Below are 18728 nucleotides of genomic sequence, written 5' to 3' on the forward strand. Positions count from 1 at the left end.
TCACATCCGTACATGATCACTGGAAAAACCATAACTTTGACTGTACAGACCTTTGTCAGCAAAGTAATGTCTCAGCTTTTTAATACACGGTCTATGTTTGTCACCAGTAAAGAATCTGCCTGCAATGCTGGAGACCCCGGGGTTCAATCCCTAGGTCAGGAAGATCCCCTGGAGAAGGACATGACAGCTCCCTCCAGTATTCTTGCCTGGAGAATTCCATGGACAGAGAGGCCTGGTGGGCTACAGTCCATGGAGTCGCAAAGAGTTGGGCACCACTGAGCGATTATCACAACAGGTTTGTCAAAGCTTTCCTTCCAAGGAGCAAGCATCTTTTAATTTCATGGCTGCAGTCACCATCTTGCAGTGATTTTGGAGCCCAAGAAAATAAAGTCTGTCACTGTTTCCATTGTTTCCACATCTATTTGCAATGAAGTGATGGGACTGCATGCCATGATCTTAGTTTTCTGAATGCTGAGTTTTAAGCCAGCTTTTTCATTCTCCTCTTTCACCTTCATTAAGAGGCTCTGAGTTCCTCTTCGCTCTCTGCCATAAGGGTGTTGTCATCTGCATATCTGAGGTTATTGATATTTCTCCTGGCAGTCTTGATTGCAGCTTGTGCTTGATCCAGCCCATTATTTAGCCTGACAGATGGGGGTAAAGTGGAAACAGTAGCAAATAGATGGGAAAATGGTGGAAAGTGGAAACAGTGACAAACTTTATCTTTGGGTTCCAAAATCTCTGCGGATGGTGACTGCAGCCATGAAATTAAAGGACGCTTGCTCCTTGAAAGAAAAGATGTGACAAACCTAGATACCATATTTAAAAGCAGAGACATCACTTTGCTGACAAAGGTCTGTACAGCCAAAATTATGGATTTTCCAGTAATCATTGGAAGTATGGATATGAGAGTTGGACCATAAAGAAGACTGAGTGCCAAAGTATTAATGCTTTTGAACTGTGGTGCTGGAGAAGATGCTTAAGAGTGCCTTGGACAGCAGGGACATCAAACGAGTCAATCCTAAGGGAAACCAATCTTGAATATTCATTGGAACAACTAATGCTGAAGCTGAAACTCCAGTATTTCGGCTCCTTGATTTTAAGAGCCAATTCACTGGAAAAGACGCTGATGCTGGGAAAGTTTGAAGGTTGGAGGAGAAGGGGGTGACAGAGGATGAGACAGTTGGTTGGCATCATCGATTCAATGGACATGAATTTGAGGAAACTCCAGGAGATGGTGAATAACAGGAGCCTGGCATGCTGCAGTCCATGTCTCAAGGAGCTAGACATGACTAGAGAATATTGCTGCTACTGCTAAGTCACTTCAGTCGTGTCCAACTCTGTGCGACCCCACAGACAGCTGTCCACCAGGCTCCCCTGTCCCTGGGATTCTCCAGGCAAGAATACTGGAGTGGGCTGCCATTTCCTTCTCCAGTGCATGAAAGTGAAAAATGAAAGTGAAATCGCTCAGTCGTGTCTGACTCTTAGTGACCACAGGGACTGCAGCCTAGCAGGCTCCTCTGTCCCTGGGATTTTCCAGGCAAGAGTACTGGAGTAGGGTGCCATTGCCTTCTCCAGAGAATATTACACCTGTTGAAATCAGTCAGGCAGAGTAAGGCAAATACTATTATGATCTTACGTACATGTAATGTAAGTAGTTAGAAGTTTTGGATTAGCAGATACAACCACTGTGCATAAAACAGATTAGCAACAAGGACCTACCTCATAGTCAGTATTTTAGAAATTACAGTCAGTATTTTGTAATAACCTCTAGTGGAAAAGAATCTGAAAAAATAACTGGGTCACTATGATGTATACCTGAAATTAGCACAGTACTATACTTCAATTAAATGTATATACGTTTGTGCGTCTGTCTGTCTGTGTCTCTTAGGATCAGCAGGCCAGCACCACACTGGGGTGACCACCCTTACCTGGCCTCCCTACTCATCTGTACAGATTCACTCACTTTACTCAGAAGATAGTTACCAACTGGAGCCCCTTATACAGAGTGAAGTAAGCCAGGAAGATAAAGAACATTACAGCATACTAACACATATATATGGAATTTAGAAAGATGGTAATGATAACCCTATATGCAAAACAGAAAAAGAGACACAGAAATACAGAACAGACTTTTGAACTCTGTGGGAGAGGGTGAGGGTGGGATATTTCAAAAGAACAGCATGTATACTATCTATGGTGAAACAGATCACCAGCCCAGGTGGGATGCATGAGACAAGTGCTCCGACCTGGTGCACTGGGAAGACCCAGAGGAATCGGGTGGAGAGGGAGGTGGGAGGGGGGATCGGGATGGGGAATACGTGTAAATCTATGGCTGATTCATATCAATGTATGACAAAACCCACTGAAATGTTGTGAAGTAATTAGCCTCCAACTAATAAAAAAAAAAAAAAAAAAAAGAAGATAGTTACCAATGGCTCCTAACAAGAGACTCCTCCTATTTTCAATGCTATCTCTTAGTGGTTGTGTGATATGTTAATATTAGAGAAGCTGAATGGAGGCTATATTGGAATTCTCTATATTATCTTTTCAACTTTTTTTTTTTAATCTAAAGTTAATACAAAGTTGGGCCATGAAATAGGTGACCATTATGTCAACTGTCTCCTGTAAACTCCTGAGACTTTTGTAAGGGGAAAATGGAATTTATTTAGTTCAGTTTGCATCAGTTTAACCTAAGGGAGCAAAAGAAAGCTGTTAATAATTTCTCACTTTCATGTTCAAGTAAACAAGACAGTAATGATTCCATTATTTTAGGTCATGAGAAGGAAAACTGCTAAAAATTACAGGTTTAGACCAGAGACTTTTGAGAGAAAAGTAGTGGAGTGGTGGTCTATGAAGCCAGATTTTAAAATGAGTGAGGACATGCGAACATTGAATACAAATAACATTTGTATCTAAATAATGGTGTCTTTCAGTGAGTCTGCATGGCTGAGAGAACACTATTTATAGATGCAGAAATCTGCATATGCCCTTAGGATCTGGAGGAAAATCCAATAATAAGACATCTGGGATGCCAGAAATAGAAGACAATGCTATCTGATACTTTGCTAAAGGAAGCAGGGGTAGGTTAATTAAACACCACGCAGGTGAAGAGCTTAACTGTGACTCAGAGGCAGGAAACAGAATGCACAGTGATCATCATGCATTCATCACAGATTCAGCAGTTCCTGAATTGGTTTCATCTATGCCCCTGCCCGCTTGCGCCCTCCCACACTGTTTCTGAAGCGAGTCTTCAACAGGTATAATGTCATTCATGTATGCTTTAGTATGTATCTCTAAAAGATCCCCTTTAAAAAATAACCACCAGCAGTTTCATCCCCAACAATAGTGATAATCTTTAATCTCATCAAATACCCAGTTTCTTTTCAAAACTCCAATTAGTTCATATATGTAATAAATGATTTTATTTTCTTCCAGTTTGTTTGGAGCAAGATATAAAGAAATTCAAACCATTATAATTAGACAGTGTCTTTTAAGTGTTTATAATAGACTTTGCCCCTTGAAATTTATGTATTTAAAAATCTAGATCATTTGCCTTAGTTCTGAGTGTTATCACAAAATACCTTACTGGATGGCTTAAACAGTGAACACTTCTGGATTCTGGGAGGTCCACATCAAGAGGCAGCATAAATCTACGATTTACTAGTTGTGTGCTGCCTGTCAACCCTTTGAAACTCTTCTGAGCATCGGGCACGTGTAACATGAGGCGGCCTTGACGGCAGCTTCTGGAGATGGGCGCTGCTGCCCCTGTCAGGACGCTGGCCGCCCTGCTCACACCCTCTCAGCTGTGTTACCGTGATCTTCAGGGGGAGCCTCTGTCAGTGTCTCCCAGGGCTGTTGATTTTTCCCCATCAGCAACATAGGAAGTCAAATAGTATAGAAGCAGTACAATACACGTATTATATAACATGTACACGTGTTAAACTAACATGTACAGTGTACATACATGCTAGTTTAGGGGCAGAGGGCTGATATTTCATTTGTTTAGAGTCTAGAAAAAAGGTATAGACCCACAACTTCCCTTATGTCCCAACTTGATTACAGGTTCATTTCTGAAATAGGTCAGACACATAGTGATTAATTTTGAAAATGGATGGACCAGGGATAGTTAGCAATATATGGAGGACTCTTATCTACTGCTAACATCTGTGTCCAAAAACTCTAACATGAAACCTGAAGAGAACTCCTGTTGGTGCCTGAGGACTTGAGTCCTCTTGTTAATAGTAACTGCCTGAATGAAATCAGCCTTTGGACGGAGAAAGAATACCCCATATTGGAAAGTAATTATAGCGTTTATAAGTGTGTGTGTGTGTGTGTGTGCGCGCGTACGCTTTCACAGCTTTTTGGAGACTACTGCCTATTTCTCCATGAGACCAAAAATTGGAGAGAAGGAAGTGTCCCCAAACGTTTTCTTCGGTATCTGACATGAATTCAGCTCTCACTTTAAAGACTTTTGGAAGCAAGAGAACAAACTTATTCCACAAGGAAGGTGGTTGTTTTTCATTTACAGTGGCATTTAAAACTGGTGTTTTCTCAGGCATGACCTGTTAGGGGCTGCTAGGTCCTCGCTCTGGGGTTTCCAGTCTAAGAGAGTGCCGAGGTTGGGCAGTACTTGGGGTTCAAGTAAGAAGAGTCAGCACAATGGCTGTGATGCTGCAAAGAGCAGCTGGGGTGATGGTTTGCCAGGACCGCTGTCTGGTAGACCAGATGATGTGGTGAGGAAGCCCCACAGAAGCAGACAGGTAAGAAGAGGAGTAAAAGAACCCTGCTGAGATGACAGGCCCACTCATTTCCAAAAAAACTTAAGAAGGTAAGATGAATCAGTTTGGCTTAACTTTTGCTCAGTTCATGGGATATTGTCTAAAATTTCACCATTCATAGCAAAATTTCTCCCAGGTGTCACCGAGAAAAAAATGATAAATATTTTTAAGAGAGATTTTCAAGACTCTTCTCAGATAGTATCTCATTTCCTTTAAGTATATCTTCAGAAATGAAGGGAAATTTCCCTTCTTAAGTACATGGAATAGAGTCTCTGTCCCTTGATTCTGAAGCTTACACAAGTGCATTGTTACCAAGTTGGGAAGCATGTCCCCAAATTGTGGGGTCTGAAGGGAGAATAAAAGGGAAACCAAACCCTAATCCTGAGCCTACTAGTGCGTTCCCACACCCTGACCCTAACAAGGGCTTTGCTTCAGAAAACGTACCTCTTAAGGGACTTTATTCATCATAGTACAAAGTTTCACAATTTTTTTTCTTATCATCTTCATTTTGGTTTTGCTTATATACAAAACCAAGCTGGCTCACCTAGTTTTCACTTGTAAGTAGGTTTTGATCAGTCTTTAAACCAGGTGAGATTAATTGCTGACACTTGCTGAGCATGTGGACTGTTCTTGCTAATAGAATTACCTACCTAGAGCCCGCGACTCCATCAGAGCAGGAAGTCTGCCTCAGTGACCAGTGGATGGAAAGAGAGCAGTCTGAAAGGAAGGGAAACACTGTGAACATCTACTTGTAGATAGTGAACTGGTTCTACCTCAAGATGCATCACCCAGGTTAATGTAAAGGACATTTGCCAGGAGTCCAGGTCGGTGAGGCAGGAGAGAGAACTGAGTGAACATGGGCCTGTCTGGACCACTGTTCAGACGTGATGTTTCCAGCTTTTCACCGAGCAAGGCGTGCTGGGTTTGGAAAATGGGGAGGAGGAAACTGTTTTGAACTTTGGCATGTCGCAGACAGCCTCCCTTCCTGGTGCTCCCTGCTTCCACGCATGCCTCCGTTCAGCTCTGACCTAAGCCTGGGAAGGGCCTGGGGCTCAGGCACACTGGGAAGCAATATGGAAAGACCAGTGTTTCACTTTGCACAGCAGCAGGGACGATGCTGATCTCGGAGGGGGAGATCCTGGGTCCCTGCCCGGGAATTGAACCTGGGGAGCCTGGGTGAAAACCAAGAGTCCTAGCCGCTAGACCACCAGGGACTAGAGGTGAGATGCAGAAGTGGCCCGGGCTCTTGGCCCTGTTTGTAAGCAGGACTGTGTCAAGGAGGCAACAGCTGTAAAAGCAGGTCCAGCATCGATGATTAGATGCCTAGCACAACGCATGGGAGAGCACACAGGACGCAGTTTGCTCACCCCGCTCAGAAGGAGGGCAGAGACACATGCCTGGAGAGGGGTGCGGATGTCCTGCATGAGGAGGAGCACAGTCTGGACGTGTGTGAATCACTCACACAGGGCAGCCCTGCTAGGTTTTGTTTACCTTTGGCCAATTGTCTCGTTCCTTTCTTCACACCTGACTGGTCCACGCACCTTCCTAAAGGTGTGTGTGTGACTTTCTCCTAAGATGTATCCCTCCATAGAGGCCTATGGGTGCATGTCCACACTTCTTATGCGGCGGGGTCCCTTCCCTTTTCAACCCCAGAGAGGACTTCCTGAACATGTGCAGACAGGGAAGTCTTCCTTGACCTCAGGAGTGGGCACCTTTTCTCTTGGCTTTAGCAGAATTCAGCTTTTACCACCAGCTTTGTCCTTGGAGCGTCTGGGTGAGAACAAAGCTTGAATTTTACTCCACTTGACAAATACCAGGTGTCTGGCCCAGAGGCCCGCTATCTCCTACCTCAGTACTGACAGAGTGGAAATGGCGAGAGGTAGGCCCGGACAGAGCAGGAGCAGCGAGGCCTGAGGACACATAAGTGAGCGAGGGATTCTTAGCTAAGGGCCTGGCCTGAGATCGCAGGGGGTCTCTCTTCCAAGCTGTCTTCACCACGTGGCCTGTCCAGAAGTGCTGAGCGGCTCCCATGGAGATGATGTTGGCCCGAGCAAGTCATTCACTGTCAGGAATGGTGAAGGCCTTGTCCCTGAGATAGAGCCGGGTTTCCAGGCAACACTGTTGACAACAGTTCACTCTTTGTGAGACCTTAGGCACTGGACTTGCTCGCTGACTATCTCATACAATCAACCCGGTCCTTTTCTTATACTTCCTCCTGTGCTCTAAGAAACCCAGTGGGCTTTCTGACTCCCTGGAGGTGACTGCATTTCATCTCGGTGGTGATGTTCACAGGCAGGTGCCAGGGAATGTCCAGTGCATGCTCCTTGTTTGCTCTTAAGAGAGGACTGAGGAGGAGCAGGGGCAGGGGAGAGAGCTCCTTAGCCCTCCAGAGGACAGGACGGAAGGTGTCTGTGGATGCCTCACTGCAGAAATGCCAACCGCAGCCTGGGGTTGGGTGGGGGCGTTGGTCACGTGTGTCCGTACCTGCCACCCTCCACCTGTCTTTTCAGTGTCCTCTCCTCCTCCCGTCCTCCCTCTTCTCCTCTCTTTCTCTCTCTCATCTGCACTCTCACCTCTCGCCTTTCAACCCACTCCCTCCAATCGCTCTGTGCTTTAGCACAATTTCCAGGCCAGGCTGTTTCTTTAAGGGTGGCCCCCTGGCCAGAGACTCCTTTAGTATGCCTAAAAATACAAATGTGCTTCTGTCCTACTCCATTCAGCCTTCTTTGAGTCCAAGTTAAGAGCCACTGGATGAATCCACCTCGAGCTCTATTAGGTTTCTAAATCAATATCAGGTGACATTCCTGTGTGTGTGGTATTATCTTCCTCTAATAAATCAAATCCTTCATGATACTTGCTCACCTCGTATAGATGGACTGTAGTGATCTTTGTAAGTCTTTGTTTATATCATGTGTTTTCTCCCCACTAGAGTAAAAGAAGTTGAAGAGATGTGCAGGCAGAAAAAGGGAAAGTCACTTATAAAATAAAATCAAGACATGACTGGAACTGTAAGTATTTATTCTGTTTTTTGATTTGTGGTTTTCTCTGGCTTTTAAACACTCTTTTCTCAGAATATAGAAATCCACCTAATAATATTTTAATCATCTTCCTCTTAAGTTTGAACAAATAGTGAACTTCCGACTTAGAGAATCTCCTTTTCCTTCTGCCTGTAATCAGGTAGCAGAGGCTAAAAGAATCTCGGTGTTCAGCATTCAACGCCTAACCATCAAGATAGATCCACTGAGGGGGTGCATATATGTGGGGGGCTGCTGGTGGAGTTTGGGGCCAATTTCACTCTCCTCATCATACACGGGTCACAGCACAGCTGTTGTAATCCCATGAGCACCCTTGGGGCCTAACACAGGGAGTGCCAGGCGCAGCATTGTTCTTTGCTCAGACCAGAGGCTCAGGCTGCACGGGGGCTACCAGCAGCTGTCAGCCCACAGCCAAGTGTAACAAGCCAAGCTGTTTCTTTGCTCGTTTCTCCCTTCAAAATACAACACCAGGTTTTGCACCAGGAAGGGAAGGGCTTGGTGGATGTGATGAGTCCATGTGATACTATCTTATGTTTTGTTGAATGTTTGAGGGATTATCACTTGGCACTACAGAGTAAGTAAATGCTATTTTAACTGAAAAGGTGGGTTAGACCTTAAAATAGCATTTTGAATTGAGTTAGTCTCAGTTCAGTTCAGATCAGTCACTCAGTCGTATCCGACTGTTTGCGACCCCATGAATCACAGCAGGCCAGGCCTCCCTGTCCATCACAGACTCCCGGAGTTTACTCAAACCCATGTCCATCAAGTCAGTGATGCCATCCAGCCATCTCATCCTCTGTCATCCCCTTCTCCTCCTGCCCCAAATCCCTCCCAGCATCAGTGTCTTTTCCAATGAGTCAACTCTTCGCATCAGGTGGCCCAAGTACTGGAGTTTCAGCTTCAGCGTCAGTCCTTCCAATGAACACCCAGGACTGATCTCCTTTAGGATGGACTGGTTGGATCGCCTTGCAGTCCAAGGGACTCTCAAGAGTCCTCTCCAACACCACAGTTCAAAAGCATCAATTTTTTTGTGCTCAGCTTTCTTCACAGTCCAACTCTCACATCCATACATGACCACTGGAAAAACCAGAGCCTTGACCAGACGGACCTTTGTTGGCAAAGTAATGTCTCTGCTTTTTAATATGCTGTCTTGGTGGGTCATAACTTTCCTTCCAAGGAGTAAGCATCTTTTAATTTCATGGCTGCAATCACCATCTGCAGTGATTTTGGAGCCCAAGAAAATAAAGTCTGCCACTGTCTCCCCATCTATTTCCCATGAAGTGATGGGACCAGATGCCATGATCTTCGTTTTCCGAATGTTAAGCTTTAAGCCAACTTTTTCACTCTCCTCTTTCACTTTCATCAAGAGGCTTTTTAGTTCTTCTTCACTTCTGCCATAAGGGTGGTGTCATCTGCATATCTAAGGTTATTGATATTTCTCCTGGCAATCTTGATTCCAGCTTGTGCTTCTTCCAGCCCAGCGTTTCTCATGATATACTCTGCATATAAGTTAAATGAGCAAGGTGACAATATACAGCCTTGACGTACTCATTTTCCTATTTGGAACCAGTCTGCTGTTCCATGTCCAGTTCTAACTTTTGCTTCCTGACCTGCATATAGGTTTCTCAAGAGGCAGGTCAGGTGGTCTGGTATCCCTATCTCTTTCAGAATTTTCCACAGTTTATTGTGATCCACACAGTCGAAGGCTTTGGCATAGTCTAATATGGTGTAAATGGAAGATATTCAAATAACCCAAATTGGGTCACAATTAAACAGCTTTATTCAGAAAAAGTTAGAAATTATATCTGCATTTAAAAGATATTTCCCCTTCTGTTTCTCTGTATCAAAATCCTATTGAACAACAAATATTCTATTATGGTTTGGTTTACATTCTGTCTTTTTGATGAAAATGAATCTTCAAGTACATGTATAGAATGAGAAGAAATAGTTATTTACGAACCACAATTATGCTGTTATAAGGATAGAAGAGAATTAAATCACATTACCAATGAGATGAAAGTGTGTTAGTCCCTCAGTTGTGTCTGACTCTTTGCCACCCCGTGGACTGTAGGCTGCCAAGCTGCTCTGTCCATGGAATTCCCCGGGCAAGAGTACCAGAGCAGGTCACCATTCGACTCTCCAGGGGATCTTCCCGACCCAGGGATCGAAGTCAGGTCTCCCGAACTGTGGGTAGATTCTTTACCATCTGAGTCACAGACGAGAATGAAATCACATTAACAGTGAGATGAAGCCTCGGTTCAATTTTCATATTTATGTGTTGGTACATAAGACTGAAAATGAGAAAGGTGAGCTGATACTCTTTCACATCGATTAGAAGCTAAGTGTTTAAACCTTCTTTTCCCTCAAAAACATTAGTGAACATTCTAAGAGATAAATCGATTTTACTTATATCTTTTTTATTTTATGAGCTTGTGGCTTTTTAACCTTTTCTCAAAGAAGTTGATCCAAATGAAAATGCTATTCTAAACTCCATACATTCTTTACAGTTATTCCTTCTACCTACTTCTCTCACCTGGTGCATTTATTTCAGAAAGCAAAAATACGCAGGAAAACCTGACCAGTGAAAAGCAGAACAAAAATGAGTCGCTGCAGCTGCTGCCACAGAATTCAGCTGGCCTGAGGGCAGGAAGGAAACTCATCATTTTGATCACCTTTCTTCTTGGCTTCTTGCATAGTCTTTATGTTTTCCAGTTTCCTGATTGTTGAACTCTACACTGTATTCATATAAAAATGCAAAAGCAGTAGGCCAGTGGAGAATGTGACACCTTTTCTTGTTGTAAAAGTGTATGGCATTTTCCCAATAGACCAAAACAGCATGTGTAAGAGGCAGTATCTGCGTTAATTCTGAACATGCTAAACAGTAACCTCCAACTTACTGTTGTGAGAATATTCCCTGTCACAGCAAAACCCTCTATCTCCTGACGACCAGCACTCCACGTCACTGCATTTAGATTGATGGTTAACATGATATTGCTAGTGACTTGTTTGTATCAGTTTCACACGTATGCATAAATTTTCTATTTTAAAATTGAGGTACCATTTATATATGTCATAGATAAGGCTTTCCCAGCTCTTGGGTTGGTCTCTATAACTATATGTTTGTGAAAGAAGATTATCATTTTTGTTTTAACTCATCACACAATGAATAGAAAAAAACTATAGCAAAAGGAATACCCTTTCTACACATCATTTAATATAGGCAGGAATCATAATTTTAAGTTAACTGAGGGCCTTTATCACCCATGTCGTTTAGGACCTATAAAGCCAGTTTGCAGCAAAGGTCACTTAAAGCAAAGTTGTGCCTCTCTGTAACTTTTACCGTTGCCCTTTTCAAAGAAAATGACACAGTGCTTTAAATGATCCTCATAATTTCCATATATATGCGTTAGTATACTGTATTGGTGTTTATCTTTCTGGCTTACTTCACTCTGTATAATGGGCTCCAGTTTCATCCATGTCACGAGAACTGATTCAAATGTATTCTTTTTAATGGCTGAGTAATATTCCATAGTGTATATGTACCACAGCTTTCTTATCCATTCGTCTGCTGATGGGCATCTAGGTTGCTTCCATGTCCTGGCTATTATAAACAGTGCTGCGATGAACATTGGGGTGCACGTGTCTCTTTCAGATCTGGTTTCCTCGGTGTGTATGCCCAGGAGTGGGATTGCTGGGTCATATGGCAGTTCTATTTCCAGTTTTTTAAGAAATCTCCACACTGTTCTCCATCGAGGCTGTACTAGTTTGCATTCCCACCAACAGTGTAAGAGGGTTCCCTTTTCTCCACACCCTCTCCAGCATTTATTGCTTGCAGCCTTTTGGATAGGAGCCATTCTGACAGGTGTAATGGTACCTCATTGTGGTTTTGATTTGCATTTCTCTGCGAATGAGTGATGCTGAGCATCTTTTCATGTGTTTCTTAGCCATCTGTATGTCTTCTTTGGAGAAATGTCTGTTTAGTTCTTTGGCCCATTTTTTGATTGGGTCATTTATTTTTCTGGAATTGAGCTGCAGGAGTTGCTTTTATATTTTTGAGATTAATTCTTTGTCTGTTGCTTCATTTGATATTATTTTCTCCCATTCTGAAGGCTGTCTTTTCACCTTGCTTGCAGTTTCCTTTGTTGTGCAAATGCTTTTAAATGATAATGATATCCCTATATGCGAGAAAGAAAGACACAGATGTATAGAACAGACTGTTGGACTCTGTGGGAGAAGGTGAGGGTGGGATGATCTGAGAGAATAGCATTGAAACATGTATATTATCAAGTGTGAAACAGATCGCCAGCCCAGGTTGGATGCATGAGACAAGTGCTCAGGGCTGGTGCACTGGGAAGACCCAGAGGTGGGATGGGGAGGGAGGTAGGAGGGGGGTTCAGGATGGGGAACACATGTAAATCCAGGGCTGATTCATGCCAATATATGGCCAAAACCACTACAATACTGTAAAGTAATTACCTTCAAACTGATAAAAATAAATGAAAAAAAAAACTATTAAAATAAACTGATCCTCATAAAATTGCCAAAGATGACTGTTAGCAAAAAAAAAAAAAAAAAAAAGAGTAACTTTTAGATAGATTGATATCTACCTAGGACTTGTTAATTAAACCCACCTGCCTGAGTATTGTGACTTGACTGGAGTTTTCTTTAAGTCACTCCTGAAGCATTGTGATGGTTTTGTCTGACATTAATAGATATTTAAAAATGATATATGTTGGGGTATGGCTATGAAAAAAGGGGAGAATCTGTTGCTATTGCAAACCAATTATGGAGGCAACTTAAAAAGGAAATCTGAATTGTAACTGTGTTTCTATTTATGTAAAATACTGTCCTTACCTTGCAGTCTGTAGTTGATGTGCACAGACACAGTAGTGGCTCTCGGGTTGCTCTTCTGCCATCTTCCCGTCTCCTTCAGTCCTTCCATGTGTATATGAACTTCAAATATACAACGGGGCATTTAACAGAGATTGCTCTGTGCAACACTGTATTTAGTGTTTCTATTTTAAATTTTCTAGGATGTTAATTTATATGCAAATGAAGTACATAGTAAAAGAGTTCTGTGCCTATTGTGTATATATAACCTAAAAGTAAATGCAAAATATTTATCCCAGAGGGAAATTAAGTTTGAGCGTCTGTGTTCAAAGATTTTTGAAAGTTCTTATTTCAGGCTGAACCATTGTTGGTTAACGTGAAACTCGCTCAGTCATGTCTGACTCTGCGAACGCAGGGACTATACAGTCCATGGACTTCTCCAGGCCCGAATACTAGAGTGGGTAGCCGTTCCCTTCTCCAGGGGGTCTCTGCAACCCAGGGATCGAACCCAGGTCTCCTGCATGCCAGGTGGATTCTTCACCAGCTGAGCCACCAGGGAAGCATGAACAGTTATTAGCAGTTAAGGATTTCACAAATGCTGGATTATAAAGGTAAAATAATAATTCTGCTACATTAAAACATATTTTCTTAAGTTCAAATTTTCTCAATGCAGTTTTAGGGAAGAAGTATTTCCCCCTTATGGAAATATCAGTATGTTAATACCTAAGAAGTCCTTTTTCTAAAAGTTACAAATTAGTTGCAAAAATTCATATGGTGTAGATGAAATGGTGATAAAAATTGAGTTGATCTCAGTGAGGCAGCAGTGAGTGGTGGCGTGAAGTGAGATCTAATTCCCTGCCCAGGAACTGAACCTGGGTAGCCTGAACGAAAACCAGGAATCCTAGCCACCAGACCAGCAAGGGCTAGAGGCTAGAAGCGAATTTTCCCTGGATCTCTGACCAGTGAAAAATGCATTTATCATGGAGGCAGAATCGGTAAATGCAGTTACAACGTTGGTTATTAGAGACGCAGCGCAGCAACACGTGGGAAAGAACAGGGAGAAACAGTCGGTCTAGTTAAGACAGAGGCAAAGCAGAGCTGGCTACACACCTGGAGAGAAAGGCCATGGGCGCCCCCTCGTGAGAAGGAGCACAGTAACCACAAGGCGGTTAAGTCCTTTATATGGGCCAGTTCTTCTGGGTCTTTCGTCTTCCTTCCTGCCAAGTTTCTGGTTTCTTTCTTCACATCTGACCTATCCGGGGACTCTCCCCTGGTGTGCACACACCCCTCAGCTAAGATGGATCTCCAAGTGGAGGCTTCTGGGAGAAGCAAGGCTCATTATGGTCTGGCATTTTCACGGGACTTTTCACACACAAGGAGCCTTTCTGCACAAGTGTAGAGTTTCCCTTGTCCCAAAAGGGGGGTGGGGGGAGGGGAGATCTCTTAATCCTTGACTCAAGCAGGATTTTGTCCCTCTTTGCCCTTGCCATGACTATTAAAGTGTTCATAAGAGACAGACACTGGCTATTTACCCTCTTTCTGTTGTTACCTTCCATTTCAGAGGGCAAGCAGGACACTGATTGGAAAGGCTCAACTGGAGCCCAACCATCTCTTGCCTCAGGAAATGTAACAGGCTAGATGTAAATGCCTAACCTGGAGTCCATCTGTCTCCTACAGCAGCATTACGGGAAGACAAAAGGCGGAAAATTATGCCAATAAGGCACCACATTATGGTGCAAAAAGATGGATACAGACAAGGAAAGAAGGAATAAAAACTAAGCATTATGCTAATAGAAACCATTATGCAAGTTAATTCGGGGGGGGGGGGGGGAGGGGGAACCTAATGGAAAACCCTTGCTTCTAGGCCATAAACCATCTTTGAATTCAGGTTTCATTGAATTTTTCACGAGAAACGTTTCATCACCTATACGTTGGCTTGTCGTCTACTTTGCGCAAAAGCCTGGAGCTCCTAACTACTAGGGGGTCCTCCCATCCAAGTACTAACTAACCCTGCTTAGTTTCCCAGATCAGAAGACATCTGGCCTGTTCAGGGTGGTATGATCTTATCAGAGGGAGGCGGCTGGCGCCAGGCGCCTTCAAAGCCCTGCGCTGCGCCTCCCTTTCGCTCTGACCTGCTGGTCGAGCCAGCCCGGGCCGCACCTTTCCACGGGGCGCGCGCTGCACTTGAGCCGCACGACCGGCGACCGAACTCAGGCCGGCCAGGCCCGGCAGCACGGCCGACGCCGCCCCGTTCCCGCACACCGCCACCCTGGCAAGCAAGCCTGACCCGGCCCGGGGGCCCGGAGGGTTGCCGGGACCACGAGCGGCCGGTCGGGCGTGCAGGCCTGGGCTGGGGGTTGGGGTGAGGGGCGCGGAGGTCTCGGCGCCCACCCACCCTGGGCCTCTCCAGGCCCGCCCCCCGCTCGGACCCCCACCCACCCCTCCGGATCGCTGCTCAGGCCCAAGTGGCCCCGGAGGTGTCTGGCTTGCGGGCCGGCCGCCGCCGGCGACTGGAGCACGGCAGCCCCGCCCCTTCGCCCGACCGCGGCCCCCCCTTGTCCCCACGCCGCCCGCCAAGCACAGGACCTTCCTGAGAGAGCGGACGAGCTACAGGCAGGGGCACGGACACGGACACACACACAGACACTCGCACGCACCCAGGCCAAGGGAGACAGCCGGCCGGCGCAAGCTCCTCAGCCAGAGCCAGACCCACAGCGCCTGTGAGAGGCCGGGGGTCAGGAGACTCAGAGGCAGAAAGAGACGAAGGTTCAGAGACAGACTCCCAGACGGCCAGAGGGAGATGAAGACAGACACGCGCGCGGACACACACACGCACACGCACACACACACACACGCACACACACACACACAGGTGGAGACAGACAGAGGGAGACAGACACGGGAGAGAGGATGGCATCCGATCCGAGACAGACACACTGGCACAACCGTGACCACCCCAGAGAGAGGCCCTGCGGAAGAAGCCGCTTCCCCAAGGGAGGGGGCGTTCCCTTGGGGCGGCCCAGGCTGGACGCGGTGCCCTGGGGCTGGCAGTCCCCCGTGGGGTCCCCAAGACTTCCTCGCAGCTGAAGTCTCAAAGGTCCCCTTCAGCTTGGCTCCCTAAGGCAAGACCCAGCCCCCGCCCCCAGACCAGAGGGTGAGTGTGTGAGAGTGTGTGTGTGAGTGTGTCGGTGGGCGAGGCTGTGGTCAGGCCGACCGGGGGCCCGGGTGCATACCCACGATGGACGGGGGAGGGTGTGGAGGCGTGGGGGTGGGGCTGGGGGTGGGGAATCTGTGTGGTCCTCTTGCTGTCTCTCTCTCCCTCTTTCTTCTTCTTCTTTTTTTTAAAGGTAAGATGTTTTTATTGAAATACTGGGACTATTCTCTGTACAGCAGCAGTCTCACTGAGAGGCAGTTTTGCCTCCCAAGTAACATTTGACAATGTTTGAAGACATTCTTGATTGTTAAATCTTGGGGAGGGGTGTTATGAGTATCTCATGGGTAAAAGACACAAATGAAAAATACTTCGGTTCAATTCTAAACACAGAGAATGTGCCAAATTCTCAAGAAACATTGTTCATATACTTAATTGACTTAATTTCCAAGGTCCTTATGCCTAGAGTAAGTAATCCAGAAACCACACCGTTTCTCGCCTAGCTTTACGCGGGACATGTGGGAGAACAAAAAGTAAGGTTTCACTCCATTAAATGACCTTAGTTTTCTCAGATGCAGTTTTCATAAGCTCACAAACTCCCGACCCACTCACCCGCCCCTGCGGTTGCAAATCTCTCCTTGGAGAAGCCAAAACAAAGAAAGCCCAATCCCGCAGAGGGCCTGCCCACCTAACCACTGCCGGGCAAATGAAGGAGTCCAACCTGCTCGAGAAACGCTCACTCAAGGGAGGCTTTGACGCCAGAGCCCCGGGCCCAGACCCCACAGAGAGCAATCCCTCCTCAGAGCCTCAAGGGCCAGGCCTCGGGCCCGCTCCCTCAGGGCAGAAGGTGCGCGCTAGGGCGCGAGACTGGGGCGCCGAGAGGGCCTGGGACGCCCCGCGCACCCGCCCACCCGCCCTCCCAGAGTGGAGGAGGAGCCCGCCGGTCTCCGGCCTCCACCACCCCGGCCCCCGACTTACCGCGGTGCGCTGGGGGAGGGGAAGTGTCAGGAGTGAGGGGCTAGGCCGCACCACCACCCGCCGCTCAGAGAGCAGCGCGCGGCCGCCACGAAACCGTCGCCGCCGCCGTCTCCAGCACCTATACCGACCGCCGCTCCGGGCGCAGCGCGTAGGGGGCCCGACTGCGTCGCACGCCGCCCGCCCGCCTTCAGAGGCTCGCTGCGCGCGCTCCGCCCTCGCTGTCTGTGCATTGGCAGACGCCGCCGCCACTCTACCTACATCCGCCCTGTTCTTCACTGGACCACGGGGCTTTTGAAACCGAACGTGAGGGTTGTGAGGGTTATCTCTGCCAGACTAGGACTCTCTCCCCTCTTTCTGAGTCTCCCTTCCCTGTGCTTTGCAGCTCTTCACCTGTCCTGGGCGGGGTGTGTCTCTGTGTGTGTCATTGTGTGTCTGTGTGTTTCTGTGTGTGTCTTTGTGTGTGTGTCTTTGTGTGTCTCTGTCTCTGTGTGTGTGTGTGAGAGTGTGTGTGTGTGTGTGTGTGTGTGTGTGTGTGTGCCCGCGGTCGCCTGGGAGTACTGGGCTGGGGCTCGGGCTGGGGCAGCCCCCGGGATTGCCTGAGGCATGCCAAGGGAGCCCCAGATGGAGACCCGACTGGCATCTGGTTTCCTGGAAGCCAAATCCGGAGGCAACCCAGGCCTGCGGCTGGAGTCAGGGCCCCAGCCACCCACCAGGGGAGGGGCTGGGCCTGTGGGGACCCAAGAGTTTGGCCGCCGCTATATTCGACGGCCGCCGGCAGGCCGGCTGGCCAGCTGGCCGGCCGGCTGGAAGGCAGGCGACGGCTCTGAGCGCGCCGGGTGCGAGGGGCCAGGGGCAGGTGGGGCTCAGGATGGCCAACCGTGCCGGGGGGGGGGGGGGGGGGGGGGGCAGGGCTAAAGGACAGGGGAGGCAGGAAGCCTACAGCACCCGGTATTCCCAGGCGATCTCCCACCCAAGTACTAACCAGGCCAGACCGTGCTTCGCTTCCCAGATCAGACAAGATCCGGCGGGTTCAGGGTGGTATGGCCCTAGTCGGAGCTGGCTCCAGCCTGGCGCCTTAAGAACCCTGCGTTGCGCCTCCCTTTCGGTCTGACTTGCCTGCGGGTCAGGCCAGCCGGCCACACCTCTCCAAGGGCCGCGGGTTGCACTTGAGCCGCACGACCTTCGACTGGACTCCGGTCGGCCAGGGCCGGCAGCCCGGCGGCTGTCCGACGCCGCCCCGCCTCCGCACACCGCCAACCCCGGCCACAACCCGCCTGGCCAGGCCAGGGTTTGCTCAAATACAGCAAAACTCTACACATTTTCATATCTCTTAGCATCTGTCTGAGGTAAAGCTTGACCTAATACATGAGGTATTTTAAAGTGTATCTGTGAAGTGCTAACCAGAGCATCTCCAAATCTCCCAAATAGTATTGCCTGTCAAAAGTGCAAGTGAAATTCTCAGTCGTGTCTGACTCCTTGTGACCCCATGTCCTATACAGTCTGTGGAATTCTCCAGGCCAGAACACTGCCGTGGGTAGCCTTTCCCTTCTCCAGGGGATCTTCCCAACCCAGGGATCAAACCCAAGTCTCCTGCAATGCAGGCGAATTCTTCACCAGCTGAGCCAGAAGGGAAGCCCACGAATATTGGAGTGGGTAGCCTATCCCTTCTCCAGGGAATCTTCCTGACCCAGGAATCGAACCGGGGTCTCCTGCATTGTAGGCAGATTCTTTACCAATTGAGCTATCAGGGAAACCATTATTGGCTATTGGTGATGTGCAAAATAGTTATTCCAGCATGGTTTAAATCAATATGATTTCCCGTTCTTGCTTTTGAGCTGCGTATAATACCCTCTAGAGGGACTTCTCTGGCAATCCAGTGGCTAGGATTCTGAGCTTCCATTGTAGTGGGGCAGAGGTTAATTCCTGCTCAGGGAACTCAGATCCCACATGCCAGAT

At 47.2% G+C, this 18728-nt stretch overlaps 1 long non-coding RNA gene and 1 pseudogene across 2 annotated transcripts; both read right to left on the bottom strand.

The window, feature by feature from the left end:
• Positions 1–9475: 9475 nt before the first annotated feature.
• On the bottom strand, positions 9476–16817 carry LOC122688490. 2 transcript variants are annotated; one of them, XR_006339478.1, is made up of 3 exons: positions 16773–16817; positions 12668–12766; positions 9476–10019 (listed from the first exon to the last, which is right to left on the bottom strand). It is a non-coding gene; the product is annotated as an uncharacterized LOC122688490 (long non-coding RNA). The 2 variants fall into 2 exon arrangements; XR_006339477.1 differs by lacking the exon at positions 9476–10019 and adding an exon at positions 11930–11988.
• Positions 16818–17705: 888 nt separating this feature from the next.
• LOC122688796 lies at positions 17706–17824 on the bottom strand (annotated as a pseudogene).
• Between the last annotated feature and the right edge of the window lie 904 nt (positions 17825–18728).

This window comes from Cervus elaphus, chromosome 33, assembly GCF_910594005.1.
Source record: "Cervus elaphus chromosome 33, mCerEla1.1, whole genome shotgun sequence".
In the NCBI taxonomy this organism is placed as follows: domain Eukaryota; kingdom Metazoa; phylum Chordata; class Mammalia; order Artiodactyla; family Cervidae; genus Cervus; species Cervus elaphus.